Genomic DNA, 10,471 nt, shown 5'->3' with positions numbered 1-10,471 from the left:
ACGCCGTAACTCGATGCTTAACTACAATATTACGATGAATCGTTGAAGAAATCAACTAGCTAGTCACGACTGTTTCCCAAATCCATACTGTCGCAAAGTGGTTGTTCAACTACATTGGTCAATGACGTCACGCAGGTGTTGGAGTAATAACTTCTTTTAATGAATCTGTTTGAGATCGAATGAATGCTATAAATTACGGACATGCATCTGAGGACTATTTCTCCTTTTTCTCAGTTATTTTGCTTTATTTCCAGATTCAATCATAGGCTCGTTCTTACGTACTAGAACACGTTCGCACATGCGCGCACTTCAAAAATGACGCTTTAAATCTCTTGACAAACCAAGGACGTAATTTACCTTTGTATGTATTCTAAATAAAAGATATAGACTGTATTGAAGGTAAGCTTGCTTCTTTTGCTCCACATGTCATGCAAACAAGAGACTCTACTTCTAACCGCAGGTCGAGATCTGTCGCTCCAGACACACAACTTTGCCATGGTGTTTGCGAATGTTCGTTAGAACGATGGTTTCGGGAAACACAGACTCGTTGAACTTCTAACAACGGAACTTGCAACCATAGTTGGCTAACAATGCTTTCAGGAAACGCATCCCTGCTTACATCCTGTCTCTATGAAGCCCCTCCTTCCGAAAAGCACACTGTGCTCTGATTGGTCGGCTGGATCAGTGTGTTGTGATTAGTCGAGCGGTTCGAGTGTGTTTGGGAAATGTCCCGCCCCTTACCATAACCGCCAGTTTCAACACACTACTAACTAACTTAACCAGGCCCCGCCCCTTTATTCTGCGTATGAATTATTTAAATGAGGAATATTGTGACGCTTTCGTTCCCGGAAGAAACTCAAGACTACAATGGAGGCGTTTCAGAGTGACACTGATATGCACAACCCTCTAAAATGGATCACAGTGACTGAGTTTGTGATTTAAATGACTCCACTTACTGCAGTAAAGCTCTGCTTTGGGTAAACGACACACAACAGCTGTTTATGAGTTCTGCAGTCGCTCTCACTCTCATAACCCTGACCTAAATAATGAAGAAAGAGCCCTTTTTCTTATGTTTTTCACACAACCTGGAAAAGTTAGCTGAAGAACTTCAGTCACATGATCTGTGCCACTGAAGTGGTTTTGGTTATGGCATGTGTGAAGGAATGTGTTGGGGTTAAACAGAGAGACGGCTCACAATGTCTTTGTGTTTCAGAGTCTGACTCCCGGTCACGCAGTAATGCAACTTGGACAAGCTCACAACCCAGAAGTATGTGTGTGGGAGAGCGTGGATTATTCAATGCATCTTCTCTTTAGACCTCATCTGCACTAGAACTCATTTTTATTTAAATATAAAGGGTTATAAAGGAAATAGTTCTAGCAAAACAGAATATATACAAATCTGAATATCTAATGCATCCTAAATATGCAGTTATTATGGATATATTGAATAGTTGACATGGACATTTGACATCAAGAATCTATACTCTTAGAAGATAAGCTTCTATATGGAAAGGGTTATTTTTATGGGTTCCAATCATGACATCATTTTATGGATTTTGCTTTAATTAGTTGTTTTTAAAATGTTTTTTTTCTCTTTTAATACAATTTTATGAATTAAACAGCTCATAAATACTTTATCACAAGAAAAAAAAGTAATTAATTCATAAAACAAAAGTATAATGCAATAATTTTAGACATCCCTATGTTGGATATTTTTAGGGTTCTTTAAAATTGAGTCAAGAATAGGGTTTATATATAGAACTTTTTGTATAGAAATGATTTAACCTTTTTTTTTGGTTGTATATTGGGAATATATAATATATATATTCCCAATATACATATATTATACAAATATATACAAATATACAAATTATACATATAATATACAAATATATAATATATATATAAGGGAAATTGGATGGTTTTATATGCTGATTGGGCACGAATTTGTTCTCTTTTTAGTTTTACTAGTGGATTTTAATGGTCCTGCAGCATGAAAATTCATTTTAAATTAAATTAATGGTCCAATTCTCACTATTAACTGTTTTTTTATTAGCATGCGTATATATTAGCTGTTTTTTAGTACTTATAAAGCACATATTGATTCCTTATTCTGCATGACCATATTCATCCCTTAATCACCCAATACCTAAACTCATAACAACTTACTGTTAATAAGCAGTAATTAGGAGTTTATTGAGGCAAAAGTCATTAATACAACATTAATAGTGAGAATTGGACCCTAAACTAAAGTGTTACTATTAAATGAATTTGTTAAATTGTTTTGTAGTCTCTCAATTAACATGAATTGATTAAAACTGTATATCGAGTCAGATTTATTAAATGAAATGAGTTCATTGCAAAAAGACAAAGTTACATGAACTCAATAACTGAAGCAGAACTCAAACTGTAACAGTTACAGCAGATTTCTAGATCCCAGCATGCTTTGCTTGAAGGAAAATAAATGTTATAATTTAATGTGTTTAGCTGTAGCAGATAAATAAACGAGGGTAGAGTTAATGTTTTTAAATTTAATGGTTTTAATCAATACAGTTAAGTTTCAGCAACATAAAATAATTGAATGGAGTTTCATTGTATTTTAAGAAATATTATTTTAATGAAATAAGTTCATAATGTTTATAATATATATAATGTATAATGTTATAATAAACTTGTTTCCGCCACAGAATTAAAATGTAATTCTAAACCAATTATGAGATAAAAAGTCACAATTACATTTTACATTTCTTTATTCCGTGCCATGGACAAGCTTCCATAAGACATAGCCCTCATTAAATGTTATATCATATATATATATATATATATATATATATATATATATATATATATATATATATATATATATATATATATATATATATATATATATATATATATATACTGTTTATATATTAATTATATTCAGCGCTCAGACTCAGCACCAATGCATCATGGGATTTGTAGTTGTGTAGGATATTATATACATATATATATATATATATATATATATATATATATATATATATATATATATATACTCAGCACCAATGCATCATGGGATTTGTAGTTGTGTATGATATTATATATGTAATACACAACTACAAATCCCATGATGCATCGGTGCTGAGTCTGAGCGCGTGCGAGCGTCTGTGGAATGAAGGGCGCACTTGTTGAGTTTGGGAACTTTCAGAAGCTTGAACTTCTCACTCTGGACGCAGCGGAGCTCTCTGTATCACCCTGCAACATGGATTTATACGTGCTTTGCTCTTTCACGACTATGTTGCTCGTGTCGAAATGCTTGTCAAAGTTTAAATTGAGTGTCTTTAGATTTTTACGGGTGAGACACCGTTATAGCGCGCGAGAGTCATAAATAACATTGACTGTTATGATGTAGCGCGATCTCTATGAAGACGCGCGAGGAATGGATTGATATTGTCATATTTGAAGGTAATTCTGAATGAGAGAGTTACTGTTTGAAGGCTCATCATATGAAGGAGAGATGTAGCGTGTCCTGACACAATGGGACTCATTATGGACTATCATTGGACTTTATATGAATGGAGAAGATAAGGTAAGAGCTGTGCAGTATTACCTCCTGAAAGACTCTTATAACTACAATCTAATGCTGAAAGAGTCACCTTGACTTGATTCTTCACGTCAGATGAAACTGACTGTGTGTGTGTGTGTGTGTGTGTGTGTGTGAAGTGATGCGATGCACCTGCACAAACTGATAGCTCATCCAGCTGTGTCATGCGAAACATCTTTTTTGCACTGCTTATACTAAGATTTACAAATGTCTCCAATCTCCATATTTAACATGTAATTTGTAAGGATTTCAGGAAGTCAGGCGTTTGCTAGTTTGCCACAAAAGCTATATCAGTAACTTTGAGTCAAAACTTCCAATCAATGTGTTTTCTCATTGACTTAAAATCATTGTTTGAATTCTGTTTACCAAACCAAAATAAAATATATAAAAAAATATAACTGCAAACTTTTCTTGTAAGGTAATTTACTCTTTTGTTTCTTTTTAGATCTTTTTAAATTTGTTAAATAATTGCATCTATTATCCCTATGATTAATCTAATAGCCTGTAAATGACAGTTTGCATTGTGACAACTTACTAGTTTGACAATATGCATGTTTAATGTATGCCTTTTTCTATATATATATATAATATATATATATATATATATATATATATATGTATACACACACACCTTCTGTTGATGTCTGAAATGAGAGATAGAGTAAATAGAGCCCAGTGATTGGCTGGTAGCAACTGCAAGCTGCATCAATAATTTGATTGGCGTAAACAGAGAGTATTAAAGATCAAGCTGATCGACTGCACAGTGAGTTCTGCCGATCTCTGCCGGTCTCTGCCGGTCTCTGCCGGTCTCTGCCGATCTTTGCCGGTCTCTGCTGGTCTCTACTGGTCTCTGCGGATCTCTGCCGGTCTCTGCCGGTCTCTACTGGTCTCTGCCGATCTCTGCCGGTCTCTGCTGGTCTCTCTGCTGGTCTCTCTGCTGGTCTCTACTGGTCTCTCTGCTGGTCTCTCTGCTGGTCTCTCTGCTGGTCTCTACTGGTCTCTACTGGTCTCTGCTGGTCTCTGCTGGTCTCTGCCGGTCTCTGCCGATCTCTGCCGGTCTCTGCTGGTCTCTCTGCTGGTCTCTCTGCTGGTCTCTCTGCTGGTCTCTACTGGTCTCTCTGCTGGTCTCTCTGCTGGTCTCCCTGCTGGTCTCCCTGCTGGTCTCTCTACTGGTCTCTCTGCTGGTCTCTGCTGGTCTCTCTGCTGGTCTCTCTGCTGGCTCTGCTGGTCTCTACTGGTCTCTCTGCTGGTCTCTCTGCTGGTCTCTGCTGGTCTCTGCTGGTCTCTACTGGTCTGTCTGCTGGTCTGTCTGCTGGTCTCTCTGCTGGTCTCTCTGCTGGTCTCTCTGCTGGTCTCTCTGCTGGTCTCTGCTGGTCTCTACTGGTCTCTGCTGGTCTCTACTGGTCTCTCTGCTGGGTCTCTGCTGGTCTCTGCTGGGTCACTACTGGTCTCTCTGGTCTCTCTGCTGGTCTCTGCTGGTCTCTACTGGTCTCTGCTGGTCTCTGCTGGTCTCTGCTGGTCTCTCTGCTGGTCTCTGCTGGTCTCTACTGGTCTCTGCTGGTCTCTGCTGGTCTCTCTGCTGGTCTCTGCTGGGTCTCTACTGGTCTCTGCTGGTCTCTGCTGGGTCTCTGCTGGGTCTCTGCTGGGTCTCTGCTGGGTCTCTGGTCTCTCTGCTGGTCTCTGCTGGTCTCTGCTGGTCTCTACTGGTCTCTGCTGGTCTCTGCTGGTCTCTCTGCTGGTCTCTGCTGGTCTCTGCTTGGTCTCTACTGGTCTCTGCTGGTCTCTGCTGGGTCTCTGGTCTCTCTGCTGGTCTCTGCTGGGTCTCTGGTCTCTCTGCTGGTCTCTCTGCTGGTCTCTCTACTGGTCTCTGCTGGTCTCTCTGCTGGTCTCTCTACTGGTCTCTCTGCTGGTCTCTGCTGGTCTCTACTGGTCTCTCTACTGGTCTCTCTGCTGGTCTCTGCTGGTCTCTACTGGTCTCTCTGCTGGTCTCTGCTGGTCTCTGCTGGGTCTCTGGTCTCTCTGCTGGTCTCTCTGCTGGTCTCTCTGCTGGTCTCTCTGCTGGTCTCTCTGCTGGTCTCTGCTGGTCTCTCTGCTGGTCTCTCTGCTGGTCTCTCTGCTGGTCTCTGCTGGTCTCTGCTGGTCTCTCTACTGGTCTCTGCTGGTCTCTCTGCTGGTCTCTCTGCTGGTCTCTCTGCTGGTCTCTCTGCTGGTCTCTCTGCTGGTCTCTGCTGGTCTCTACTGGTCTCTCTACTGGTCTCTCTGCTGGTCTCTGCTGGTCTCTGCTGGTCTCTCTGCTGGTCTCTGCTGGTCTCTGCTGGGTCTCTGGTCTCTCTGCTGGTCTCTCTGCTGGTCTCTCTGCTGGTCTCTCTGCTGGTCTCTCTGCTGGTCTCTCTGCTGGTCTCTCTGCTGGTCTCTCTGTTGGTCTCTCTGCTGGTCTCTCTGCTGGTCTCTCTGCTGGTCTCTCTACTGGTCTCTCTGCTGGTCTCTCTGCTGGTCTCTCTACTGGTCTCTCTGCTGGTCTCTGCTGGTCTCTACTGGTCTCTCTACTGGTCTCTCTGCTGGTCTCTGCTGGTCTCTACTGGTCTCTCTGCTGGTCTCTGCTGGTCTCTGCTGGGTCTCTGGTCTCTCTGCTGGTCTCTTTGCTGGTCTCTCTGCTGGTCTCTGCTGGTCTCTACTGGTCTCTCTGCTGGTCTCTCTGCTGGTCTCTCTGCTGGTCTCTCTGCTGGTCTCTCTGCTGGTCTCTCTGCTGGTCTCTCTGCTGGTCTCTGCTGGTCTCTACTGGTCTCTCTGCTGGTCTCTCTGCTGGTCTCTCTGCTGGTCTCTCTGCTGGTCTCTCTGCTGGTCTCTACTGGTCTCTCTGCTGGTCTCTGCTGGTCTCTGCTGGTCATTATCTGCGGTGCAGGCTGATCTACATGTGTGTGTTTGTCTCCACCTGCTGGCAGTCTGAAAGCACTTGCACTGTTTTTTCATTTCTCATTATTGCGGTCGAATGGGTACAAGATGTGCTTTTACTAAAGGACTGGGACATGATATATATTTGTGTGATTTATTGCTTCCAGGAATGTGACAGTTTTATTTGATCCATTGTTGAGACATAAATGAACAATTGCACATTGATATATTTTGTTTATGTTCTATGCTACTTCAGTCAGGGCTTAAAACATGTAATGGGTTCACTCCTGTCACAATGTCTGTTTTGATCAGTGTGTTTGTAAGTGTTGAGATCAGTTCAGTTCTGTCTTCCTCCGGCCTCTGCCTGTTTGTTTCTATAGTTTCGGATGGATTATTAGTTGTCTTGTTCATTTGCTCTTCAGTTCTGTCTATTTAAACCCTGTGTTCTGTCTTGTTCTTTGTCAGTTCTTGACATTATGTAGTTGGCTGTCCCGTTCCTGTACCCGTGATCCTGTTTTTTTAAAGTTTTGAGTTAATTTTTAAGTAAAGCTGATGCACATAGATCGTGTTTCATCCTTGCTGAAACCCATTGTAACAACTCGAGCAGAATCAGTGTTTTAATGTTTTAAAACAGTTCTGAAACCAGTTTGATTAGGGGAAAAATACTTGTTAATAAAGTTTTTTACTTTATTTATTTATTTACTTTTTTGGCTATACTTTACAAAAGAGCTTGAATAGACCTTTATCCTGAAAAGAGCTTTTGACTGAACCTGTAACTCCACTGGATCCTCAAACGATCATCATAACCTCACACAGCAGAAGTGTAAGACGCTTTAACACAGATCGAAGCGTCTCTGCATGTTTGCAGTGCAAGAGTTTTTTAACTCATAAAAATGATGTTTGTAAAGGCTAGGTTATGTATTTGAGGAGCAGAGAAGACTCTAATATTAGGCTATATAAGTCAGGCAATACAGAGGCATAAATCCTCATCTTTTATAACTCAAGGACAAATGAATTAAACGACAGGACAAACTGAGGGCCCACATTTACAGTATAATAAACTCTGTAACCTGTAAGATGATGAAAATGTAATGCGATGCACCGCTCGAATGATGGACAACACACAAATCTCTGACTCTTATTGATAAAAAAAATCAATTTGAGCTTAATTTTGTTCAAATGTTCATGTAATGACACATGCAAGTGACTATAGCTACATAAAGCCAGGACACTAACTTTGACAACATAGTGTTCAATTATTTTAAAAAATTGCTTGTGTTTTTTTCATCTTCAGAAAAATTAAACTTGATTTCTTTTTTGTTTGTTCCTTTTAAAATTCTCTTAGTTTGTGTTTTTTGTTTTCAGTCCTTGAACCGGTTGAGAGCCTGACTTTAGCTCTCCTATCTGCACTTTCATTACTTTAGATCTTTATCTATTTTTATCTTTTTAAATTCTATGCTGTTGTGGGAAACATGCAAATTTGGTCTCATTATTTTAGTACACGTAAGCTTATTAATCATGAGGACTTTCTTTTTAATCATGTTATTCATTTTTAATGAATATCCTTTGTGCGTTTGTTTATTTTCCGCAAATATCTCCATGACTGTGTGAGTGTTTTTGACTTAAAATGAAAGTATTGATTTGCACTGTTTGTAACTGATATCGATCATCAGGACAGTGTTTCCATTAGAATGAGTGTTTTCAAATATGAATCTGGACTAATACTTTCCATGTGTAATCTTTGAAATGTTTTGAAAAGCTTCACATTTCTTTAGTCCTGCGAGCTTCACGTACTTGCTCAGAGACTTGCAGTGTTTCAGTGATTGTCCACATTTATCTATAGTCTGTATAAAGAAAATGCAACTCTTCGAGCAGCTCGACTAACCCATGTAATCTCTGGTCCAGTGCGTCTTGTGTGAATAAAACACTTCTTTACTCGTACTGTCAGTTGTGACAAATGCACCAGAAGTAATATTAACTATGATTTTAACATCTCCTTCTCGACTCATTGAACTGGACTCCCACATTTTGAGACATTTTTACTCAAAATTGGATGTAAAATAACCATTTTTATTAAGAAAATAGGCTAAATTAAACAATTTTTTTTATTATTATATTTTAAATTCCTTTTACAAAGAAGAACAGCACTGCATTGAATACATTAACGAAAAAAAAACCCCCAAAAAAACAGATTCATCAACAAAGAAGAAAAAAACGTACATAGTTCAAGAAACGTATTGTTCTTGCTATTATCGATGAGTTTAAGAGATTTTACAATAAGGGAAATCTCAGCAATAAAGACATCAAATCTAGCCAAAGTCTTGAGAAATTTGTTTTTGTGAATAAAAAATGTACAATGCAACACAAAGAAATGAACAACATTATCAATAGCATAGTCACTCCCAGGAAAATAAAAGAATATATCTTTCAATGAAAAGTTTAAATCACATTTGATAAAATGAGAAAGATAACAACCCAAGCTCTCCCAAAGAGGCTAAATTAAACATGCAACCTGATGATGTCGCATTAATGTGTAACATTGTACAGTTTGCACTATCAAATGCAATATAACTGGTACATTTTTTTGCCAGGACATTATCCTGTAAGTTTAGAGACATTGAAAACCCACTGAAATGAGTGATTGAAAATATGGGTGAAACATCAATACGTAAAAACCTTAATATTCACACAGAACGCTTATGTTTCTGGCCTTTTGTTTGATATCACAGCTGTATGTTTTCTAAAGTCAGCCAGAAGATGGCAGCGGTGCTCTATCACTAAATCCACTGGCACAGGAGCCGAGCTCAAGCTGCTAGTTTCGACTTCTGTATTTTATGGCAATCGGTGTCTGAGAAAATGAATAAACGCATGACACCAGTAGATCTCAGCATATCTGACTGATGTGACACCATTGGCTCAACTCCGCTGTAAGAACTCAAGTTTCTACAGTATTTACTGAAAGTGAACTGAACCTCTCAGTGTGTTTGCAGATATCACTCAGTGATACGTTTCTTTATCCACATTAGCTTATCTCTTAATCATTCTCCTAAATCCTCTGGATTACAGTAACATCTCAGTGTTTTAGTTTACTGAAGTGTAGCACCTGACTTATAGCCTCTCACAAAGACTTCACAAACTACTTGGATGGGAACAACATGTTAACAGTCAGCAACTGCATTCCACATGCTAAACTCAGTGCACTCCGAGCACACAGCGCCCTCTTCAGGACACTGCTTATATCTGTCACTAAAAAACTGCTCAAAATACCAGTTTCTTAAGTGTATATATGTGTGTTTATTTTATTTGTTTATTTATTTGTTTGTTTTATATTTATTTAGTTCATGTTTATTTAGTAATTTTGATACATTCATAGTAGTTGTTTTTATATATTTATTTATTTTTATACATGTATTTATTTATTTATTATATTTTTTTAGTTTTTGTATATTTGTTAGTTATTTTTTGTTTATTTATTTTTGTATTTATTGTAATTATTTATTTATTTATTTACATGTCATACAAATATTTATTATAGAGGACAAAACCTGCAAAAACAATACATATGCAAATAAATAAATGAATAAATCCGCATATTCTTGCATAAATAAATACATATATGAATAAATAAATGTGCAAGGAGATAAACCAATAATTAAATAAATATATAGATGCCCCATTAATTAAAAAAAGTAAATAGAGCATAAAACATGAATAAATGGTTGAGGAAATGCAAAATTGAAAGGTATTTTTTTACTCTATATTTCTGTTTTTCTTTGATTATTTCTTTTTGCATTTAGTTACATATTTATTTTCCCTTCGCGCAACATGCTAATGAGAGGATGTCAATCAAGCATCAGGTATATATTTATTATTTCTCTATTTATACATTTATTTTATTAGATAATATTATTATATTTTATATTAAATATATATGATATTATATCATATATAAATATTTTTTATTTTTAAATTTAATTTATTTACTTTAAACGC

At 37.8% G+C, this 10,471-nt stretch overlaps 1 long non-coding RNA gene across 1 annotated transcript in view; it reads left to right on the top strand.

The window, feature by feature from the left end:
- The first annotated feature begins 3,157 nt into the window (after positions 1–3,157).
- Positions 3,158–10,471, top strand: part of LOC143733133 (uncharacterized) — a 62,089-nt gene continuing 54,775 nt past the window's right edge. Inside the window, exon 1 of the long non-coding RNA XR_013201273.1 lies at positions 3,158–3,571. This is a non-coding gene — a long non-coding RNA (uncharacterized LOC143733133). The remainder of the gene's footprint in view (positions 3,572–10,471) is intronic.

The sequence above is a fragment of the Siphateles boraxobius genome, unplaced genomic scaffold, assembly GCF_051911475.1.
Source record: "Siphateles boraxobius isolate OS27281-9 unplaced genomic scaffold, OSU_SipBor_1 90, whole genome shotgun sequence".
NCBI classification, from domain to species: domain Eukaryota; kingdom Metazoa; phylum Chordata; class Actinopteri; order Cypriniformes; family Leuciscidae; genus Siphateles; species Siphateles boraxobius.
This window is presented reverse-complemented; position numbering and strand designations above follow the sequence as displayed.